Source organism: Protopterus annectens, chromosome 1.part2 (genome assembly GCF_019279795.1).
Source record: "Protopterus annectens isolate FY-2018-M chromosome 1.part2, PAN1.0, whole genome shotgun sequence".
Taxonomy (NCBI): domain Eukaryota; kingdom Metazoa; phylum Chordata; order Ceratodontiformes; family Protopteridae; genus Protopterus; species Protopterus annectens.
The window spans coordinates 1,221,616,416-1,221,641,800 of NC_056727.1; positions in this window are offsets into that span (position 1 = coordinate 1,221,616,416).

Sequence of the window (25,385 nt, forward strand, 5' to 3'; positions counted from 1 at the left end):
CAGCAGCTGGTGTCACCAGACGCATGTTCCAGACTGTAATGGTGGCACAGGCACGTGCTGAACAGCAGAACAGAGAAGGGCAGAGGCTTCAGAGGGCTGCTATCTGTACTCTAAACGACAACATCCAGGCACTGGCAAATGCTCAACAGCAGATTGCTGATGTTCTGGACAAGCGATTGGGTGACATGGTCGGAATCCTTGACTGTGGCATGGCAATCCGCGAGTGTGTGCTGTCTGTGCTGGAACATCTGGTAGGAGTGAGGCATAGGCCACGTGGACGTAGGCCAGCTACACCACCTAGTGCAGGTCAACGTGAATGAGCCGCCTCAAATGCCCACTCCCATAGTGCCGGTAGCAGTAGCAGTGCAGCTGGTGCTGCGCTGTCCACACCAGGACACAGGAGGCCACATGGACATGGCCCTGGATGTTCCCCGGGGGGGACACGGTTCCAGTGGACATGTGTCATTGAACAGTAGCCAATCTGTACCTCCGCCTGGTAGTGCCCGTGCAATCCCTGGCAGGCACAGGTCATGTGGCCATGGCCAGACACAGTGAGCTGTACATCCTGGTCTGTACAATCTGGAGCTATCAATAATACCCCTGTGTAGGTCTGGCAAAAGGCAGAACTGTCTGCAGTCATACACGCACACAGCAAACACATCTGTAGGGCACCGCAACACCCACATGCATAATGACCACACATGTCCAATCAGATCACCGGCCCTTACCCACACACATGATGTCATCCACTAGTGTAGCCTATGCCCCTGGCAAACATTATCACCCTGTGCATATGATGATGCCTGTGCCACATCCCTGTCATCTACACCATCGGTGCAGGGACATGCTCAAATGGTCTGATGCACAGGGTGAACATAATAGTGAGAGAAGTGTATATTACATTAGTTGTGTACTGTTGACATGCACCAGACATACCATGTAGTACAGGTTTAGAATGCATTGCTATATGTTCACAGTATGTGTCTTGGTAACAACAGTAACAGCATGTTGGTAATGATGCCCTGGTTCCCTCCTTATGGTCTACCTGCATGTGCCAACAAGTAGCAGTGTTTGCTATTTCCCATGTGTAAATGTGGAGTGCTCACAGGCATGTATGGCAATACCAGCATGCTATACATAGCCTCAACCTGACTGTTAGAAAGGCTACCATACCACAGATGTCCACACATCTACTGATCCAGAAGCATTAGGGCGGTTTACTAGGCTACAGTGGCTAGAGACATGACATCCATACCAGGTCACATCACAGGTATGTTGACATGGTGCAGGGGGTTTACACAGTGGTCTGGCCGAAGATAACATTAGAGACCACTTGATAGCATGAGGCCTCACTGTGCAGCAGTAATACCCTGTCACATTACAGGATGAGAACACACACAGGCATACACAGAAACACACAGTAACATGCCCACACTCACGGGGTCAACAACACTATAACGCACACTCGATAGTGTTGAGGTGAGGACCCCCGCCTCTGTGGTGATCACCCTCACGTTACTGTGCACCCACACAACGCGACACAGAGAATGAACATGTATAGGTAGCCAGTAAGGCTGAGACTGATGGCATCAACAGGGTAGTAGACTGCATCACCATGAGGGGTTGGGGATCCTGTTTGTTCTGTATGGTAGCATACACCCTCACTCCATGCACCAGACAGCCATACATACATACACACACACTGGGGAGTCCATAAATGTCATTCACATATGGATAGCTGACATGTGTGTGATACACACACCACCCCTGCCTATGCCATGCTTTCCACACTGCAGTATGTACAGATCTCTACAACAGTGTACAGGGGTGTGCAATAATTGGGATGTATTCCCCACCATATGTGGCATATATGGTCACGCAAGCAAACACACATGGCAGTACTGTGTATGATACACTTGCTATATGATGATATGTCTGACAGACATGCAGTAGTATTGGCCGCATTATGTGTACCAACGCTACCTTCAGCAATTGTGCTGCTATATGCACATGGGAGGATGTAAGTGTTACAGGTGTCATGTGACTTACAGTCAGTAACACCCGAACGCTGTGTAGGTTTTATGTCTTCATCGTCAAGTAACAGTAACATAGCGTACTGTTTGCACATGTAATGGTAGGATGGCTTGTGATACACCTGTGAGCCATCCCCGACAAACATCCATCTGCAAAGGTGGATTACCACTTTATGTACACACATCCATCCATACCTGATATACATCCTAACGTACTGTCAGTATTTCACCATATACAGGTGTCAATGATGGGGCTGCATTGCAACTGCATGTTGTAGTTAGGCACAGATGAATTACATACATCAGCTACTGCACATGCATGGTAGCTGCATGCACACCACTACATGTACATGTGTGTTGGTCCTACATGCCTGTCATGTAGCCATGTTTGTATGCATTGCAATTGGTGGACATGTGTGATGACATACATAACACATGGACTGTTGTATGATATGATGGGTGTCATGGGTAACTAGTACAGAGGGAATGTTTCCTCAGTCAACATTGCTACCTCATGTACTGTTAGCACTCAACAGCCATGGACCTACCTTCCATGTGCATGTGTGTGATTGCTGTAGCCACTTGTCTGCACGGAGGACAGCAAAAGCTATGCTATGTACATATGTGTTGTGTGTGTGTGTGTGTGTGTGTGTGTGTGTGTGTGTGTGTGTGTGTGTGTGTGTGTGTGTGTGTGTGTGTGGTCCATGCACATATCCACTGCGATTACATGTATGTCATATCCAAACATTTGTGTTCTTTGGTGTACAGCGACAGTCATCTGTCACAGCTGTGTAAGACCCAGGGCCCCTGTTATGTGTAGAGCTGACCTAGTTATCTACAGTGGTATCATTGCATTGCATAACACATGATGGAACCCTGTGTAGTCTGCACAGTTGCTGTAGACCTATGTACAGTCCACTGGTCATGAGTCACACGGTGTTGTGGTAATGTATGGATGTGTGTTGCTGGTCCAAGGACATGGTGATGTTTGAGGGCTACATAGTAGAATGCGACATTTACCTCTGTGATCTGCACCTGAGACATCTGTGATGGTTCTTGAGTGTGTACTGGTCAGTACATGTGAGTGGCCTTCATGTACGTGGGGACAGTAAAACCATACTGTGCCCTTCCATGTTTAGAATCCGTGTGCATGCAAGACAGCCCTTTGCTACTGCTAAGTGTGTGAGCATGCCCAGTATGCCGTTGTGTAGATGGACACACAGTACATTCCAAACTGTGCCCTTCCATGTTTAGAATCTGTGTGCATGCAAGATAACCCTTCACTTCTACTAAGTGTGTGAGCATGCCCAGTACGCCGTTGTGTAGATGGACACACAGTGCATTCCAAACGGACATGTGATACTAAGTGTGTGAGCATGCCCAGTAACACCTTGTGTCGGTGATGTGCCTCTGTGTATGGGCATGGCCGTTGACATCCTGTATAGTGATGGTGGTCATCCAGGCAACAGATGTCCATACCCCACGTCAGGATGGATGCCTACATTGAACACACTGGTTGACTGTCTTGAAGGGTGTACTGTCTGTGGCACGTCTCGTATCTATGTAGTGTTGTAATAGTGCTCCATAGATAGGCAGTTGTCCCACTCACACCACTGCCGTGTGTTTGTCTACATCTACCTTGGGACAGTAATATGCTTTTAGACTGCTCACTCTCTATACATTCCCTATCGGCATCTTTGCCTTTGCAGATGATGTCATCCACCTAGAAGTATGCCTCTGGGAGTGCTGTGTTCCAGTAACCTCGGTAGCGCGTTCTGAAACTGCATAATGCTGTAGTGTGATAAGGTAGTTAGGTGTATGTTCGATGCCCTGACAAATGTGTGTGTGTGTGTGTGTGTGTGTGTGTGTGTGTGTGTGTGTGTGTGTGTGTGCGTTTTTCCAGCTGCCTGGGGACAGAGTAATGCTTTTAGATGGCTCACTCCACATAGATTCCCTATCGGCGTCTTTGCCTTTGCAGATGATGTCATCCACCTAGAAGTATGCCTCTGGGAGTGCTGTGTTCCAGTAATCTTGGTAGCACGTTCTGAAACTGCGTAATGCTGTAGTGTGATAAGGTAGTTAGGTGTATGTTCGATGCCCTGCCAAGTGTGTGTGTGTGTGTGTTTCTGGCTGCCTGGGGACAGAGTAATGCTTTTAGATGTCTCACTCCACATACATTCCCTATGGGCATCTTTGCCTTTGTGGATTATGTCATCCACCTAGAAATATGCCTCTGGGAGTGCTGCGTGGCAGTAATCTTGATAGCGTGTTCTGTAACTGCGTAATGCTGTAGTGTGATAAGGTACTGAGGTGTATGTTTGACTCCCAGCCCTGCCAAGTGTGTGTTTGTGTGTGTGTGTATTTCCGGCTGCCTGGGGACAGAGTAATGCTTTTAGATGTCTCACTCCACATACATTCCCTATCGGCATCTTTGGCTTTGCGGATGATGTCATCCACCTAGAAATATGCCTCTGGGAGTGCTGTGTACCAGTAATCATGATAGCGTGTTCTATAACTGCGTAATGTTGTAGTGTGATAAGGTAATTAGGTGTATGTTTGACTCCCAGCCCTGCCAAGTGTGTGTGTGTGTTTTCAGCTGCCTGGGGACAGAGTAATGCTTTTAGACAGCTCACTCCACATACATTCCCTATCGGCATCTTTGCGGATGATGTCATCCACCTAGATGTATGCCTGTGGGAGTGCAGTGATGCTGGAACTCGGTAGCACGTTCTGTTACTGCATAATGCTGTAGTGTGGTAGACTAGACAGGTAGGTGCTCGATTCCAAGGCATGGTAGGTGTGTGTGTTTGGCAGTTATGCCGTATGTGTTGGTATCTGTGGGTGGCTAGCTGCGGGATGTGTTCAGTGTGTTTTGTTGCTGACCTATATAGTGTCCACAGCCCACATATTCTGCCAAGACACTGGGTTGTCAACACATACATTCACCAATAGGTCTGGTGAGTAACTGTCAGCAGCCCTACTCTTACCCTTAATATGGTCTGACCCATGTGACGCAACATAACACACGTGCCTTGATAGTAACAACACTACATGATGCAGGTGGCATATGTAGTTTCCTTTTCATTCCTGTCTAATGCATTGTTGTCATGTGGTCCGCTGTTGTGATATAAATGCCATATCTACATATGTGTGTACATGTGTATGTGTGTATCTATGTATATATATCTATATATATATATATATATATATATATATATATATATATATGCAATGTATATATGTATACAAATAATATATATGATATATGTAGATGTAGAGGTGGACATAGATGTGAACATATATGCCTGGGGACATCAGCCCTATTGAATGTTTGTGCCGGATGATCTGTACGTGATAACCTGGGATCTATGTATATCTGCCATGGCATGGTGGTAATGCACATTGTCTGTAGTGTGCAGGGCCATGGGTTGTAGTCGTGTAGACACCGGTTATTTTCTTGCTGGGAAGACCATGGGACATCAAATATGGTGATAGTAAGGCACCTGTTGCCAGTTGTGTATGGATCTGAGTGACACTGAGCAGTGGTTATTAATTTGGAGGTTCGGTATGGGTCATATATCTATTCATTAGAAGACTATACTATGCAGATGAGGTTGACTATAGTGGATCACATTTATCACTAGGGTGTGCTGCTGGTCCCTGGAGTGTATGTGTGTAGTCAGCTGGGTGCAGGTCTCGAATATAGTTGACAGCATAGGAGGGGGTCAGGCATACTGTACGTACATTGCAGTACTGTGCCTCGGGAGTGCTCCTGCCTTAGCACACCTAAGCTAGGGGTCTGCCTATACCTGCCTGGTGACATTGGGAGGGAAGACAGCAGTGGTGGGGTAGTCAGGGTGCACAGGCTGCACAAGCAGGTGTTGATCAGCACAATCAGCAGATGACATGGCCAGCCTGCACATGAACAGTACGTTAATGCGGGCAAGCAGTATACACACAGGTTTCGTCCACACTCTACACCACTGGTGTATACCTGCAGGGAAATTTCCCGACACAGTCCAACCAAATGAAATGGGCTGCAGCAGGCAACATATACCAACATGTGCAGGAGGCTGGGGCAGTGAGGATGCGTATACTGCCGAACAACCCTTACTGAGGTGACATAAGACTTTATAAACCGAGGGTGACTTACCAGGGGCTATATGGGCTGGGGATGTTGGAGCACTATGGAGTGGACAGAGACCTCCTACAGCAGCTTGTTGACCTGTGTCTGCCACACCTGACACATCAAACAGGCTGAGGGAAACACATCACAGTGGATACTATGGTATGTGTTAGCCTAGGTGTACTAGCCACAGGTACCTCACACAGCACAACTGGGGATATCATGGGTATCTCACAGGCATCTGCATCCAGACTATTGCATCAGTTCACAGACGCCATGTCAACACATGCTAGTGAGCATGTACATGTCCTCAACACACATGATTAGTAGACCAGCAATATGCATCTGTTCAACCACATGGATGACTACCCTGGGGTACTGGGTGCTATAGCCTGCACACACATACACATCATAGCACCACCCGGTGAGTGGGGCTGGGCCTACAGTCACTGCAGGGGCATACCCTCCAACAGCTAAGCCATATGCGATGGCCAGAGCATGAGATTGACTGTGTGTGCTGTCTGCCCTGGAAGCTATGATGTGTCCGATATATGGCTTCTGACACAGCTGTAGCACACCAATGCCAATATGGACATCCCCTACAGTCTCCTAGTGGGGGATGCTGGGTAAACACTGGTGTCGTGGCTGATGACACCCATCAGCAATGCACACACACCTGAACACTCACACCATACTGAGGCGGATGCACAGGCAGGACATATATTTGTGCATGTGTTTGGGATGCTCAGTTCACAGTTCTGGTATCCAGACACATCCGTTGGAGCTCTGCAGTATTCACAAGCTACATGCATACAAGTTGTTATGGTATTTGCTATGCTACACAATCTTATCCTGCAGTAACAGTTGCAGCAGGAACAGCATGGGGCAGGGCCACACAGCCCAATACCACTGCCAAGGCCTGTACAGGCACAGTGTGACTTGGTGAAGGAACTACCTGAGCAGGGCACAGTTGGTGAAAGCCCGTGCAAAGTATGACCTCCCCTTGGCAAAGAGGCAACACAAGGCATATGCACTGACACAGTAGGTACCCACAGATTTCCCCTCTCTGACCCGCACACAGTACAATGGATGCCAGACATGACAGTACCTGTGCTCGGCCATGTATAGGAGGTGCACTGTGTGCATCTGACATAGGCAGCACTCCAGCACTGTCCTCAAGTCCGGAACACACCCAGGGTATGTCTATTGACCTAACAAGTGGCAGTTGTATTAGAATGTGTAGTTACCCATTGCTATGGTATGTATGTGAGCATACAAGTGACTGTGGTGGCCAAATGTTAGGGCAGCAGATAGTACACATCCATAGTGGCACCATGACCTCTGTAGCACATACGGGGGTCACAATGGTAGCCTGTAGTACACAGGGTGTCCTAACCCACTGCAGATTATGGGCTGACCATCGTGTGTCCATACAGCCCACACACGTTCCATGCAGCTGGACAGATGTGGACCAATACAGACAAATGATATACAATGGCCTATGGATATGCCCAATGAATGACCACAACCCCCTAAGACACACACACAGATGACAGCAGGCCAGGCAGTTTGATGTAGGTTGTGTAAGCTAGGACGTCCAACACCACTGTGCTGGTAATTAAAGCTGGGAACTGACATACCCTGGTATCCCTCCAACCAGCAATATAGGTATGTCCACACACTGACATGGAGTATCCGGCATACCAGTACATTAGCGGTAGATGTGTACAACTGTTGACTGTGCCCCCCCCGTCAAACCTACACATGTGAGAGTCATGTGCGCCACCCACGGTGCTGTGTAGGACTGTGGTTGTGGTTGTATGTCCCCCCATGCTATGCAGACATGTAGCAACTGTCAATGCCACATGACCATTAGCTACCCTGCAGACACAGCATGACAACTGTCTGTGTAGAACGGAGGGGTCAGCAACACAGTACTAACTATCTGGACATGTGACACATGCAACACAGTTGACCATACTTGGCATGCTCATACACATGATGGTATGATGGTAATGTCGGTCGACAACATGCGTAACAGTCATACTGGGCATGCTCACACACTGAAACACAGGATGACCAGGCATGCATACAACAGTGGTCCGGACATATCTGCCAGTACATTGATATACTGTTGGAAGTCTGCACTGTATGGTGTGTGTGTGGTCTATTGTCTGTACATATGCCATGGTCTATTGTTAATTCACATGAGCTATGTGCGCAGGGTACTTCTACCATCACGTGTATAGGGCGGTTCTTTGTTTGCGGACAGGCCAACACCTTTGGATACAGACTGGGTAAGGCACATTCCAGCAGGTGGGAGCAGTTGTGCGTGGGTGTGCACAGTGTTAAGCACTGCTGACCTCTGGTCACAGCACCGTATACACATTTAGTCTCCACATTTCTTTGACAGTGCACTACTGGCATACTGGTAGACAAACACGCTTACAGCCGCTTGCTCACCGACATTTCCGCTTACATTTGTCACTCACGCTGGGTGTGTGTGATCCCTTGTGATGCGTATTATATTGGACTACATGACTACAGTATCGGGTATGTGTAACCATTTTGCGACGGCAGTCGTTCGACTGTATGGACTCGGCGGCCTGTCCAGTGACGTAATCATATTATATGCGTGTTCCTTATACGATCTGCTCCCATCTGCCTGATACATGGGAACCGATACTCTGCAATGCTGACATGTGACTTGAGTTTGTTAACGCAGCTGTCCGCCGAGTCATGCTACCGCATACCTACTGCACATTGTCCACCTTTCAGATTGCACGACGGGAGACTGTAGGAGTGACACCTTTCCCACTTTGCTTGGGACAGTCCCTCATCATGCATATCTCATGTGACAGTACCAGAACTCTCCACCAACTGGGGATACATTTCTACAGAATCAGGGACAGGTCAAGAAAAATCAGGGACACTTTTACAAAAGTAGTGCTATTAACTTGAAACATTGACAGAATCAGAGCATATGACTTAATACACATATTCTGAGGTAACAGTTGTTTATAACTCTTACTTATTGTCATTAGTCAGTAAGTGTAATTCACCACCTTTCCTTCAACAGCCACTAATTTTAGGAGGGATTAAGAGGGACAGAGTTAAACTTTCAGTCAAACTCAGGGACGTACTTGACATTCAGGGACAGTTGAGTGGTATGGACAATACTCTAGCCATTGCAACTGTCCTGATTAGGGGACATTCTCATGTTGTACATGTCTGTACTGGTTGCTTGTTACAGGTCTTGTATACCTGACACGTTGATATGTCATATGTAGTAGCATAAGCAACTTTACTGCTGCTAGACTCCGCTTTGATTTGTTCCGATATGTATATTTCTGTACTATGCATGGCTGTAGGTATGTTTTGCCCTGGTACATCTGACATTTCTACAGAACAGGTTCCACTTTGGCCATTCAGAATGGGGGCAGCCCTATAGACCCTATATGTAGAGCTATCACATGTGTCAAGGCAACACATACCCACAGTCAGTAGTAAACGGACGACTTCCACAGTTTGCATATGTTAAGGTTATTCATGTAGCATTATAATTGATAATACTGTTTCCTATTACATGTAGCTGTTACTGATGCAACAAATTGATGTCTGACACCACTACACACACTATATAGCCTCCATTCCCGAACTCACAGGCCATGTGCCATAACTGTCATTTTGCAAGACACAACTGCCCAGACGGGTGTGTCCCTCACAGGCATACGGGTGTTGAACCTCTTCTATTATGCTATCATCTACCTAAGGTGGTCAGCAAATTATGCACTTTCTGTCAGTAGCAGAACTCACATACCAATGGGTGTGACTGAACACTGTACCAGGGACAATGCATAACACCCTGTGGGACACATTTAGATGATTGGTTCTATTAAGCAGACACATTCACAGTCACAGAGCATATGTATTCATTCACGTTTGTCGAGGTACATGCTGTTTATGACTCATACATGTTGTCATCTGTCATTACCTGTATTCCGCCACCTGTTCACTTAATATCACTAGTTCTGGAAGTGTTTAGTTGGACTCTGTTACATTCTGATACATAACTATGGACGTCCATGCTAATCGGGTACACGGCACTGATTTGGTCTCTATGTATTCCCCCGATGGTTTACAGACTATCCGGTAGATGTGCTCTTCAGGTTTGGGAGGTGTAGGCATATGCTATGCCCACATAGGAATATTAATGACTTCCACTGGGCGGGCCTACTACATCTCTGCCAACCAGCACCTGCACACTTAAGCCCATTAATGCATACCCATGGTCCACCTGCCTGGCACCCCTCTACAGCAGTCATGACAAATACTTACTGTGAGTGCAGTAAGTATCAGTCATGACAAATACTTACTGCAAGCGCAGTAGGGGTATGAGCGCACCCATACACATTGCCCACTCTCCCCGTCTCGGGACACATGTCGTACGTTTTGTCAACCCATGCATTATCACACTTGCACAACCTACTGTTCCATGTACACCTACATCCTGCTTGTATTAATGTCATCAGATTCACACGTACCCAGAATTTTTGGGGTCCCGCAAGGGACACCGTTATCCATGTTTAAAGTGTAGACCTTGCAGAACTCTCCCACTGGTACTTTCCTACCGGTGTTTTGGACAGTGGCAGTGTATTGATCTGTATTTCCTGTCTGTATGTCTGTCCGGCCTAGCTGGGTGATGTGGGGGATACAACATTTATTTATTGGACCTCCCAGTGACATATGCCAGGGCTGTAAATATGTTACCCCTAATTGCTGTGAAGTAACCTATTTATGTACATGTGTATATCTACACTGACATATTTTGTTTTGTGTGTATGTGTATATATCAGTACCTGTTGTTTGTGTATATATATATATATATATATATATATATATATATATATATATATATATCCGTAGTATATCCTTGTGTGTGTGTGTATATATATATATATATATATATATATATATATATATATATATATATATATATATATATATATATATCTGTATGAATATATATGTGTATGTAAATTAATATAGATATATGTATATATACGTTTTTATCTATATATACATCTGTGTGTCCATTAACCTATACATTTCCTGGACATGGACACTTACACATGCATATTGGGTTTTATCTCTGCTTCAACAGCATACTATTGCCTTAGTCATTATGACACCGACACTTCACTCCAGTGAACTTGTGCTCAGTATATTGCACGTTATACAGCGGACAGATGTTGCACATTTTTCATGTCTGGGGTGCCGCTGCTAACTGGGATGTGATACAGTGTCATTCGACCTATTACTCGTATGCTCAGCCTATTATTCCTGCTACTGTGTTTGTTTCTGTGCACATTCATATTATTACTGTTGATAGGATGTGTGTTTGTGTTACTGTGACTGTACGTCAACATATTGTTGTCTTCATGTAGTTGTGTCTTTCTGCTTTTCCCGGTTTGGGGTTGTCACAGCAGAACTCCGTTTCGCTCATGGGTGGTGTATAGGTTTTACGTGCCAGGCTGCCAGCCCTGACGCACAACGTCCGACAATGATACGCCCATTCACACATGTCTCCACACAAACGATGCTCTATCTGGGAATCGCACCTACGTACTAGCTGACCTCCATGGGCCGCTCCATTGCACCAGGCGCAACATACCCTAGCACTCCTGTGTCCATAATCGCATATCCATAGTTTCTCCTGCACACCTGTGTTGAGTTTCCACGCATAACAGCCATTATACACTTGATATCGCAGCCATGACACACCTTTACACATTGCCCTCTCATGAGCGTTGGGGGCCCTACACACATTATGTACCACCTTGTGTATTCACAGGCTCACCATCCATTCATATTTGCACATACGTGCCTTTCCTGGTGTTATGGATTATGAGCGATTTGCGGGTTACAAGTGTAGGTGGTCGCAACATGTACTATATTCCCTTTGTTTACAATGTTGACATAGCACTTCAACGATGTTATGGCCACTGGTATAACCCTGCCTCTGGTGTGAAGAGCGGTGCTCTACTCAAACTTGTGCAGCTTTATGTGGCATACGCTGCGAGCACTTCATAATTTCTTACTTGCTCTGTATTCCCTTCAAAACCCTTATGTTTGCTTTCATCTTCCGGCGTTCCTTACAGATATATATATATATATATATATATATATATATATATATATATATATATATATGTTTACAGGCACTTCTTTGGGATTACATGTGCCTTATTCCTTATGAAAGTACCACTTTGATGGAATCCAGTTAACGGACCCATGCGAACGCAGTCACCTTTACATGTATAAATGTTGGCTTTACAGCACAGAGGCATTCATTACACAATTAATATGTGCTATAGTCGTACTTGAACCGTGAATGCCTTTACATTGGGCGGATGCTGTAACCACTACACTATTGGTGTTCTGGCTCATTTATATGTATACCCATGGTTCATAGCTACTCTGACATATGCCTCACCGCTTCCCTTACACAGCAGGCATCCATTCTCCTGCTGGGAAAACCGCAGTACTACAATTAGGGCATTCCCTGTTTCCTACTGCTCTGGACCTGTGCTGCAAGTCTACTCACTCCAAGGATATTCAGAACTCCTACGCTTATAGTCCTCACACAAATACCATGTTTGATTGTCAGGGTGTTCATGTTCTGGTCCAGGTTTAGGTTCGGCTGACTGGTGACTAGAACTGCCCTAGCACTATTCCAAGATCACATGGACAGAGTTAGTCCAGATTTTAACATTCTACCTCTGTTTACAGATGCGGGTGTTTGGGCACCTCTGACCACATTATTAGGTCGGTGCTACATAATTTAGGGCGTGGAGTGGTTCCACTACATAATGCAGGTTGGGGGGTGGTTTCCACGTGTTTCCTTTCCCATTTGACTATTTAATTCATTTATAGATAAAATGAATATTATTCTGGACATCTGTTATAAATTCACTACAGGAATGCAATAGTCCTGTCAACAGATGTGACAGTTGGTTGGTGTACTTACGTGTACAGACCTCTGTGATACTCGGGGACTCGTTTCTACAGTGACAGGGACAAGGCTGTGACAACTCAGAGACAATCACGGACACTTCTACCATATTAGTACTATTAACTTGGAACGTGTTGACAGATTCGTAATACTACTAATTTTCTGCAGTTAAATGCGTCTATTACTCTTCATTGTTGTAAGTAGTCATTCTCATTCAACATCTTTCCCCCAAAGGTCACTGGCTTTGTGAGTGGTTAAGAGGCTGGCCAGTTATTGTGCGAATGCTCTGACCATTGGTAGCATTGACATTGTCATATGTACAGGTTGGGATGTATTCTGGGGGCTAGGGTTGCCACCTTTTCAAATGGCCAAGATAGGACATTTTTGGAACACACATCAGATTTTACAAGCTGACACATACCCACGGTCAGTACAAAAAATAGAACTTTACTTATTTGCCTACATAAAAGCCTATTGCTGTAGCGGTTTAGTTGCTTATTCTGTTTCTTGTAACATTTAGGTATTTTAGATACTGAAATAATTATTTTCTGCAACTATTACATAACATATGGAACATAATTATGTCCTACAATCCCAGGACATTTTCCATTTGTAATGTATTTTGTCAGGACACAACTGTCCAAAGAGGGACTGTCCCTTGCAAAGCGGGACAGATGGTAACCCTACTGCAGACACCAGATTGTTTGGGCCAACACATAGCCACGGTCAGTGCAGGTTTAGAACATTCATTTGTTTCCTAGCTGTGAGCCTTTTCATTTGGCACTTTTGTTGTTTGCCTGTTTCTTCTACGAATTACGTTTATTCTATCCTGACGTGACCGCTTTAGGCAACTGTTACATGCAGTATGGTACATAGTTATTTCCTACAATCACAGGACTTTTGGCATTGTATCATTGTTGGTCAGGTCACACCTACACACACATTAATTGTCCCTCATACAGTGGATCAGGGGGTATCCTGTTTATATCAGTGCCTTCATCACCCTTATACCATGTGCCACTATGTGCGAATGTGTGCAATATATTCTCTCGCTTATTCATGTCGGGACACGTGCATCACGGGCAGGTGTTTGATCCTGGGTAGTAGGTTCTGCATGACCATCTAGGGCTGGACAGTCTCGTGCACCACTACTGCACATTCCAACTTGTGTCCAGATATCTACAGGACTGGACTTCATGTCTTCATACCCATTCTATTGTTTACACAGGTTAATTATCCCATGAGGGATATCCCAAAAATTGAACAAGACCAAAACAAGACAAATACCGACCAGTCTTCTGGCATTACAAAAATGTGCTGGGGGTTTTACATGCAAGGGATACATAGTTTGCAATCCTGAAACTGCCTAGGATGACACTACCTACTACATATGCATAGTGGTCACTATGTGTAGATGTGGCTGCACCAAACCAGTAGGCCATGTATGGCTGGATTTGGTGGACGTCCAGGTATTGGAGCGGGTTGTGTGCCGTGGAGGGGATGCTGGGTAATCCATTATGCATCCAGGTGTGTTGCATTTGATATGGACAGTTCCATCAGGACCAATCTGTGGGTATGTGCCGGTGACATGTCTATACATTTGTATCGCACATTTTAATATTCATATGTTTGTGGGATTGTGTTCTACAGTATGGCCTGTCTGGTTGTATTGCAGATGTGTATACATGTTTTTGTGTTTCTTTCTGCTTCACCCGGTTCTCCCTCATACACCTCCAGTTCACCTGTTCTGCATATGACACAGTGTCGCCTTGGAGGATTATACCATTACCCATCCCCCCACACATATTCCTGACACTCCATCATCATTGCTTTGGTTGATGGCCAATGACACGGTCAAGGTAACACATTGCATACCCTACATATGTCAGGTACCTGTATGGTTGTGTGGACTACCCTGCCATGTTTGACTTTTCACATGCTATACCTCCCGCACATAGGTACATGCCCATACTTAACTTTCATGACATGGTTGGTATACCCGGGTAATACCCGTTCAACTGTGACACATCCTGACAAGTTCGGCTTGGACCGCTGATGTGCGGATTTTGGCCGACTGTTCTAATCATTGGTAGGATGCCACCTTTTCCTATGTCCAGGAAGGAATATATTCTGGACACATATCCGAATGTACTGGACAACACGTACACACAGTCAATGGTACAGATAATACCGTTCCTTTCAGCCTACATGTTGCCGTATTGTTGTAGCAATTTATATGCTCCTTCTGTTTCATTTACATGCTTATTCTATCTCCTGTCACATTTGGTATGTGAAATATGGACATACCTATTGTATGTGACTATTACATGCATTGTGGGATATAATTCGGTCATACGGTCGCTAGATATGAACATTTATCATGTTTTTTGTTATGGGCACATCTGCCCAGCTGTGTACCCTCCCTCACAATATGGCTCAGTTGGTGACCCTGACCATTGGGCTGGACGTACCTATTGGCGGTGCACTAACATATAATGCATTTTACTTCCACTTGATATAACTATCTACACTGCATTGGACTACGGGCACACGGTTTTCAATGTCATTTTTTCGTGGGATAGGGACCCGTTATTCCCTACCGTGCATTTGTGTTTGCTTCTTCATTTTGTGTTCGTAGGAACTGTCTTGCATGCTTTGCATACATTTCAGTATCCACGGACACTGACAGATGTGATTACTATTGCTTGCAAATTGTTATATGCAAGCATTTTAGGTTGCACGTCGAAAGCTGACATTTCCATGCCTCTGTGCAGCACTTCGACACACCCTATGCACTCGCGCTCCTTTCCTATGCACATGGCTGTGGTGGCAGCGCACCTTCATTAATATGCATTTGGTACTACTGCACCATCTTCATGCCACCCGGTCAGCGCAAGCCTAATGCCGGCCTTGCACCGAGCTTCATGAATCCCGGGGATCGGCCTTGCCTATGTACCTCCTATGAATTTATGTCATCTGCCTGTTGTGTTTCAGTACACTTTGTCTACACAACTGTTAACTTTGTATCAGTTGTGTGCCCATACCTCAGGCCATTTTTCCTGGTCTGTAGATATAGATATATGGCCATTTTATATGTAAATGTACACATTTTTACCTGGGCTGTATGTGCCTTTGAAGGATCCCTTTTGCAGTTTTGAGGTAACACCTGATTAGTATTTGTGTACATCATGTATTATTTGCAGTCTCTTAGGCCCTATATAAAACTGATGTCCAAATCACACATATTTGCTTAGATTATCACTACAGAAAAAATAATTTCAGTAGGTGAACTTACTCCATTATGCTAGGGGACATTTCAGTAAGTTATAGCTTTGTTCATGACTGCTGAATGATTATCCATCACAAGTGATGCTACAGTATGTCCCTCTTTCTCTAAGACCCACTGTTTTAATGATTTTTTTTGGAAAGCTTATATGCTTCTGGTAAGCATGATGACCAGTGCCCTACATTGCATTGTATGCTAACCTGCTTAAATCCTTGCCTGACCATATACTCTGTGAAGAATAATAGAACTAGTGTGTGCTAATTTATGATTTTTCTATAATGTCTTTTATTGTTTTTTTACACCAGCTAGTATATGCAAATATACATCCTTCACATGCTCCCACCTAAAACACTCACACCACTAACTACACACCTAAGTCAGTTTTCTTTGCAAAAATGTAACAATATGTCATAGGTCTTTTTCTTTACATCTTTCCAAATTATTTCTTTTGCATGCCACCCTCTAGCCTGTCTTACACATATTCTCAAACTGACACCCTCTTAATTGCAAAGCAGTGTATATATTAATGTAAAACTGTTATTTCCTGTACATAATAATATTGACACAAGATGCTCACATTATCTATTACTAATGTGGCAACTTTCTGTAATTCTGCCTTTTCCAAGTTTTACAAAACTCTGTACTTATATTTTGTAATGTTGCAAATGTCTGTATTTTAAATTTTATATTTGTAATGTTCCAAATCTCTGATTTTATAGTATGTATCTGTGCTTTTCTCCTCAGGTCTCTACTGAAAATGGGCCACAAGACCAGCTGGACTAAACTAGTGAGCAAACAATAATAAATAAATAAATAAATAAATAATGTCTACATTGTGCAGCTTTCTGGCATATTGCAGGGTTTTTTCTGCGTAATTGCAAATCTTCATGGATCCAAACCAGTGTCAGAACCTATTGTCTCTTCAAGTTATTGGTGTCATAGCCAAATACTGCTGTGTACCTCAAAAAAAACACATTGTAGTAAACTAGCATTTTCCTACTGTTTCTAACTTTTGTCTTTGCACCCATAAAACAGCCACTTCATTTAAGGTTACAGTATCTACATCTCATCATCATGAGTAATATTCATAAACCATGCAATGTGTGTCATAATTGCATATTTCTCTAGGTAGCCTACATCCAACATGTTTTGGTAGTCTAAACTGTGTTATATTGCCTATAAGCAATTCAGACACAAACAAAAAACAAGTTTCTCTATCTCTTTGAGTCTTTGGTATTATACAAAAGGTCAGAGTGCAATGCATTCAGGTTTTCACTTGTGGTGCATTTTAGAAACAAAGTATGTTGCAGAGAGTCACTGCTTAAGGAAATGAACACTTTGAGGTTTATACTAAAGACCATTTCAGTTGCCTACAATTAATTTTTAATTGCTTTAATAAAATGTACTCCTTTGTGTAATGCAAATGGATAAGATACTGTCTGTCCCAGTTAAAAAATCATTAAAAGCATTCTTATTCTCAAATGAATGCAGTGGACATGTTTATATGGTTTGATTATCACCTTGAGTGCTAAGATGTCAAAACATGTAAAACAAAATATCATACAAGAGAAGTGGCTCTGAAATGTAAAACATGTTTTAGAACTGGCCCATTGTATCCTTAATTATTTCATTAGTATAGTGGTTTAATGCTTTGACAATTGATTCTTGATTTCTGTTTTAGAAACAGTGTTGCATGACTATTTATAATTTGCTAAATCGGTTTATTGTACTGGATGAGTTGATTTGCAGAGGGATGCTGAGAAGAAAAGCTTATGTTTTATAACATCAAAGTCATCCTACATTCTACAATGAAATTATTAGATGTTATGTAGTCCTATCTCGCCTACATTCTTCACTTGTGGGTTCAGAGCCGAATGTCGGCTCCGACTCGGCCTATTTACTAGCTCGAAAGTCTTTGATTGGCTGGGCTAAGTTGGCATCCCACAATACACTGCTCCACATCCCCAGATCTCGTTTGCCACTTGTAGAGCTCAGACGTGGTCTCGACTTGGCTGTGGCTAAGTATTGCAAAAAAATTTCTTTCTTGTGAAATTTTTTCGCTAATTATTGGCTAATTGTGTTTATTCAGTAGAGTTGTTCTTAGTGGTGTTGCTGCATTATTTTTGTAGGTTGCAAGTGTGTTTGTGTGTGGTATCCCTTACACCCTCAGGCTAGGCCCTTTTAAGTTAGAGGACCTAGTCCTCCTCGTGTGTTTGTCTGGTTATTTTTCTTACTTTAAGTTGAAAACCGTTTAATTTAGAGGTTCTCCCCTGTGCCTTGTTGGTATTCTTTCATGTTCTCTGCTTTCTGTGTCAGCGGTTTCCCGCCTTTTGTCAGTAGCGGCTGCTACTAATTGTTGGAATGTCTAAAGAACAAAAAGAGCATAAGCTCTCGGGCTTTAAAAAGTGTACTAAGTGTGCCTATAAAATGTCTATCACAGATGGACACTCAGTCTGTGTTTACTGTCTTGGAGCCATCCACCATCAGGAGTCGTGCAGTTTCTGCCATGCCTTTAGTCCTCGGGTGCTCCAAGAGAGGAAAAATAAATTGATCCTAAAGGGACTGCTAAAACTGTCTTTTGAGGAGGATTTAGGTTCGGCTCCCAGCTCCCGGTCAAAGTCTGAATCCTCCAAATCCAAGAACAGGTCTCTGGCTCCATCTATTGTATCGGAGCCACCTTGTAAAATTTCCATTGTGGAATCTGCTTCCTCGGCTCCACCGAACTCAGGGCCACAGGAGGTAACTGTATCGACTGAGTCTGCATCCACTCCGATAATTTTGGAACTGATTTGGTGCCGGTCGCCAAGTTTGAGGCAAGATTCTCTGGACAGGAGGTCTGGTTCTCCATCCATTTCCTCCAAATCCTCCAGGCTTTCCGATTTCGATGTAGATAGGGTGGTGCAGAGGCTTCTACAGTCACCAGTGTTGGCCAAACTTTTCTCGGCTCCGACCCAGTTGGCTCCGAAGCCAGCTCTGTTGGTTGTACCTGCTATTCCTCCTCCGAGCACATCCTTGTCATCGGAGCCGGTAAGTTCCGCTCTGAGGGACGTTCCTGTGCCGGCGCTGATCCCCACAGTGGGGTTTATCGGTGCCAGCATCGGTTCCAACCCTGTCGGCTTCGCCCACAGGGTTCAAGACTCAGGTCTCCTCGGTCGGGCCCAAGGGGGATGTCTCGGAACACCCATCGGCTCCGAGCCTCCCTCTTGGCGCCTTGGCTGCGGGGACTCCAGTCTCGATCATGGCCTTGGAAGGGGGTTGATCCTCTGATTTAGGAGGTCCCGCCTTCAAGGCTATGCGGAGCAAGCTGGCTAGGTCAGCTACTTCTCTCGGATCGGTTCTTCCATCCCCTAGGACACCGGCGAGAGCTTCAGACATCCGCCTATCCTTGGATAGCAGAGCGCAGGGGCCTAAGGATACCCCCATGAGTGGTCCCCGTCTTTCTGAACGGCCCTCAGAGTCTGTGCCTGAGGAACCTCCCAGAAAGAAATCTTGCAAGAGGAAGCACATAGACTCCCAGGACGAGTCTCTCACTTCCAATACTGACCTTGAGGAGTCGGAGGGGTCCCCTAAGTCTTCCTCTGAGGATGTTTCATTCTCCGATATCCTTGAGATCTTGAAACAAAGAGGAGACTGGCCTTCCAAAACCCCCACTGAGGAGGAGTCAGTATTCCTTAAGGCCTTCGGTGCTCAGCCCTCTGCCTCCTGGGTGTCTCCACCCTTTGAGGAGCTCCTGGACCTTATTTGTCAGAGGGTGTGGGAGACTCCTGACTCCATGGAGCCTGTTCCTCGACGCCCCAACAAATTTTTGTCTGCTCCCCAAGGGAAGGAATTTTTGACAAAGGGAGTCCCGGTAGATGCTATGGTGGTAGCGACTGCCACACAGAAGGAAGTTGCTGAGTCTTCCTCTTCAGTCCATCCCCCTAACAAGGAGTCTAGGACTATGGATCTGTACAGGAAGCGTACACTGTCTTTAGTGACCTTTACCTTGCGGTTGCTGAACTATTTGTCTCATTTCACACGGCTCCAGAGAGATCTCCTTAATGAGTTAGGAGATACTCTAATGGGTAACGTGCTTGAGGCGGTGGCTCAGACTGTCAACGCTCAGCTCTCGACCCTCAACTCCATTGCTAACTCATCCATGTGACTCATTTCGTACGCGGCCGAGGGAGCTAGTAGGGCGGCTAGTTCAGGGGTGGCCCTCAGGAGGCAAGCCTGGCTATGCCTGTGTCACTTTGCAGAGGCCTTTAAGTCTTCCTTTACTGATGCCCCCTTCGATGGTTCTTCCTTGTTCGGGACCAAAGTGAAAGACACACTCACCAGGTGCGAGCAAGAGGGAAAGACCTTGTCTGCCGTGGGAGTCCGTTTTTCCCTACCATCGAGACCTTACCCCAAGGCTCAGCGAGGGGGAAAGATGTGGTTCAAAAGATCTCAGAGGTCTTTTACTGCTGCACAGGGTGAGACCTCCGCGAGGCAAGGGAGGGGGGTCGTATTCAGGTAGACATCGCCCCAGAGGCAGAGGGGGCCCTGCAATTCTGGGGACCGTAATGGTTCCCCTTACTCTCATTTCTGAGGGTGTGCCCAGCTGTGCTTCTCTGAAGCCAGTCGGGGGTCAAATTTCCCAGTATCCGGAAGCCTGGGTCAACATCACCCAGGACAGATGGGTATTAGGGATAATCGCCGGAGGTTACACAATCCCATTTCACTCCACACCCCCCCGTCAAAAGGATCCCAGACGTTCCACCCAGTCAAAGGGGTCAGGAGCAACAGAGGTTTCTCAGCTGCTAGAAAAAGGAGTCATCCAACCAGTCCTCCCAGACCCGATTGGATTAGGGACTTACTCAAGATTCTTTTTGGTGCCGAAAATAACGGGGGACCTGAGACCTATTTTGGATCTCAGCCGACTCAATCATTATGTACACAAGTCCAAATTCCGGATGGTCAAGCTACAATCAATTCTCCCATTATTGGGAAAGGAAGTATGGATGTGCTCCATCGACCTGAAGGATGCTTATTACCACATCAAAATGGACAGAGCATCCAGATGTCATCTATGCTTCTGGCTGGGAGCCAGGCACTTCCAGTTTTGAGCCCTGCCCTTTGGTCTCACCACAGCCCCCAGGGTGTTCACCAAGTGCATGGCAGTGGTGACGGCTCACTTGAGACATCAAGGATTCCAGGTGTTTCCTTACTTGGATGACTGGCTCCTATCCGCCCCCACCAAGCATCTACTTCTTCAAAACAGAGATACTGTTATTGATCTCTGTCACCAGTTAGGCATCACAATAAACTGGAAAAAATCTGCCTTGCTACCCTCAGAGTGTCTCATTTATAGGAGCAGAGTTGGACACTATTCGGTTGAGAGCATTCCTACCTATGGAGAGGATCACAGGGTTGCAACGACAGGTTCGGATGATGATGCCTCTGACACGTGTGAGGGCAAGACTAGTTCTTTAGTTACTGGGGACAATGGTGTCCACTATCATGATGGTCCCATTAGCGAGGTTACATATATGGATCCTACAAATGGCTCCTATTCGCCCAATGGTCCTTTCAAAGACTACCGCTATCCCATCCTATCTTAATCACAGGCAAATGCAAACAGGACCTCAGTTGGTGGCTATGCACCAACAATTTAGACGTAGGGAATCCCTTTGTTCCACCCAACCCAGTAGCCACAGTGACCACGGACGCCTCCCGGATAGGGTGGGGGGCATTATCTCAGCAGGATGGTCCAAGGCACGTGGCAGGAGCATGAGATAGACTTGCACATAAATGTCCTGCAGATGAGGGCAGTGCTCCTAGTGTTGCAGGCGCTTCAGGATGTCCTCCCTCTAGGGACTATTGCGATACACTCAGACAACATGTCAGTAGTGTGGTATCTCAACAAGCAAGGGGGAACCAGATTGTACCCACCATGCAGGGAGGCCATGAGAGTGTGGAATTGGGTGATAGCTTCCCAACGGGCCTTGGTGGCAATGCACATCCCGGGGAAAACCAATGTGATCGCAGACAGACTAAGCAGGGCGATCCTCATGCCTTATGAGTGGTCTCTGAATCGCCAGGTGGCGGACAGTATATTCAGCAAATGGGGTCAGCCTTGCTACGACCTGTTTGCCAGCCCTCTCAATGCGAAATGCCGTGACTACTTCTCGCTGATACCCCCACCGGGGGAATCTCCAAGGGACACTCTTGCGCACAATTCGCCCTCGGGTCTGCTGTATGCTTTCCCTCCATTTCCCCTTATCTCGAGGGTGATCCAGAAAGGGCTATCCTTGGGTAGCAGATTGATTCTGATCACACCACACTGGCCTCGACAAGTATGGTTCCCCTTCCTTCAACCTTACATTGTGGGTGCTCCTTGGACTCTGGACCCTCGTCCAGACTTGCTGACACATATGTCATGACAGCTCCACTCATCCCTGGAGACCCTCCAGCTGACCGCCTGGCTACTCCACTTCCAGCCGTAGTCAGGTGTCACCATTTTTCTCCTGGTGTAGTCCATACTTTTCCAGTCAGAGCACACTCTATGAGAGCAGTTTCCACTTCCACAGCTTTTCAGGCTAGGTTATCGATGGATGATATATGTGCGGCTGCAACATGGGCTTCTCCTCACACATTTGTTTCCCATTACAAATTGGATGTGGTGTCCAGGGGTAGGTCATCTTTTGGCTCCACAGTGCTCAGGAGTATTTTCCATTGAGCCACCCAGGATGTAGGTGCTAGGGACGCTGTCCCACAAGTGAAGAATGTAGGCGAGATAGGACTACATAACATCAGTTAGTTATGTACTCACCATAACATTAAATGTATGTAGTCCATCTCACCTCACATTCTTCATTACCCACCCACCATCCCCCATGCCTGGAGGATTTGGAGAATATCCTTGTACTTCTCATGTTACTAAGTCCCTTTGGATAATTTGTTGGACCTCTTTGTCATGAGTATGTGTGTGTGTTTGGGCGATAGATAAGATGTTTCTGTTGGCAGCAAACTAGATCTGGGGATGTGGAGCAGTGTATTGTGGGATACCATCTTAGCCCAGCCAATCAAAGACTTTCGAGCTAGTAAATAGGCCGAGTTGGAGCCGACATTCGGCTCCGAACCCACAAGTGAAGAATGTGAGACGAGATGGACTACATACATCTAACGTTATGGTGAGTACATAACTAACTGTTTACATACAATGTGAACATTAGTTTGCTTACTATACACACACAGTAAGGCATCATAATATGTAAACTCATATCCTTTTTTTTTTAATATGTTTGGATTCTAAGGAGCAGGCCATCAGCTGCTACAGCTGCCTCTCCTCTGTCTCAGATGAATGGAGTCACTCCTGACCTTGTTGGACCTAATGAAAAACCCTCCCATTATCTGAGAGGAGATTCACACCACTGCAGCATCATACTCATGGCAATAGGGATATATATAGTGTGTGTGTATATATATATATATATATATATATATATATATATATGTGTGTGTATATATGTATATGTATATGTGTGTGTATATATATATATATATATATATATATATATATATATATATATGTAAGTATGTGTGTGTGTGTGTGTGTGTGTGTGTGTGTGTGTGTGTGTGTGTGTGTGTATATATATATATATATATATATATATATATATATATGTGTGTGTATATATGTATATGTATATGTGTGTGTATATATATATATATGTGTATATATATATATATATATATATATATATATATATGTAAGTATGTGTGTGTGTGTGTGTGTGTGTGTGTGTGTGTGTGTGTGTATATATATATATATATATATATATATATATATATATATATATATATATATATGAATGCTTCCTACCCATTTCCCCACCCTAACCACAATGTGCAATGATACAAGGCCATTATAGTGTTGGTCAATGCATACCGCTGCATTTGTAAGCATGGGATGCCTACTTTGGTATTATCACCAGGTCTGCCATTCCTTTTTATCACTCTTACCCTCTCCTTGAAAAAGATGAGCCATTAAAATACCATAAAACTGAGTTTTTACTTTGAGACATGAATAATAGTTTGTATAGGCTGTATACTATTAGCACATTTTCGGTAAAACTACATCATTCTTGCAAAGGTTTACCTGTGTAAATATTCTCAAGTATTTATTCATTCAAGATAGAAAATTATAGTTGTTATTCATGAACAGTTCCTTGAACTACACAGGGCTGATAATTTGGAACACATATTACAACTATACATGATTAACAAAATTGCCAGTGCACATAAAGGTAAGAATATGCACATCAGGATACCTGCTGCAGTCCATGTATGCAGTGGGTATGCAAAAAGTGTTCCACAGCATAGTCCATCATTCACAAATTTGTGAACCACATACTACACTATGGACCAGAGTCAGGAATTTACAGGGCTACACATGTTGATAAAAGAAACAAAAGGCCATAATCCCCACACCTGATGTTCCAGTAATGATAAAATGTTGCTCAGCATAACATAACATAGTTGAGAAACTACATTATCATTTCTAGTGCAACAAGTAGATGCAAACAGTTATTTCCTAAAGTGATATAGTAGCATCTCCCACTGAGTACAGTGCTCACTGTATCCTGCCTCAGTCACACGACCTATCCACTACACAATGACATGTCAGAGTTCCAAAAAGTAGAAACTGGCAGCCCTGTTGTTCACCTCTAATAGCATATATGATAATTGGCTGACCTCTACAGTCATGGTCAATCAGGTTTCTTTCTCTATGAATAAGAAATCCCATGGCCAAAGAGGACAGTCCACCACAGTCCTCTAAAAATGTTTGCTATGACAAACATACCATAACAGCTACTTTAGCTATAGGCAGTGACAAGTAGCTGTGCCCCATCTATGCCTACCACATAATACTGCTCTGCCTCGCAGGATAACAGACACATG